This window comes from Sceloporus undulatus, chromosome 2 (genome assembly GCF_019175285.1).
Source record: "Sceloporus undulatus isolate JIND9_A2432 ecotype Alabama chromosome 2, SceUnd_v1.1, whole genome shotgun sequence".
NCBI lineage: Eukaryota > Metazoa > Chordata > Lepidosauria > Squamata > Phrynosomatidae > Sceloporus > Sceloporus undulatus.
Genome location: NC_056523.1, coordinates 121,058,744 through 121,059,215, shown reverse-complemented (window position 1 = coordinate 121,059,215; position 472 = coordinate 121,058,744).

The following is a 472-nucleotide window of genomic DNA, read 5'->3' as shown; positions in this document are numbered from 1 at the left end:
TGGGAAGAAAATGGACAGGCTCAGGTGGATAAGGGTGGGGGGAGATAGATTAGTGCAGGCAGTTGGGAAGAAAATGGACAGGCTCAGGTGGATAAGGGTGGGGGGAGATAGATTAGTGCAGGCAGTTGGGAAGAAAATGAGAAGAGAGATAGAGACTTGGGGAGGAAGACCTTGAGAGTTAGCAGGAGAATTGTGAGGGAGAACACAGAATGTATGAGAGCTCAGAATGAGAGTTAGGAGGGTGGCAAGGAGTGAGAATTCCTGGTAGAGAAGAGACTAAACTGCCCAGGTAGTCATTAAGAAGGTGAGTTAGAATCCCTGAAAAGTTTGAATGAGAGGACATGGAGAAAGAGAGAGGTTCCCAGGAAGTTTTGTGGAAGGCCCTTAGGTGTACTCTTTGGTATTTGGACTAGCCGCCTTTTTCTTTATGTTCAAGTGATTAGCTGGCATGAAACATCCTTTTTTATGTTAG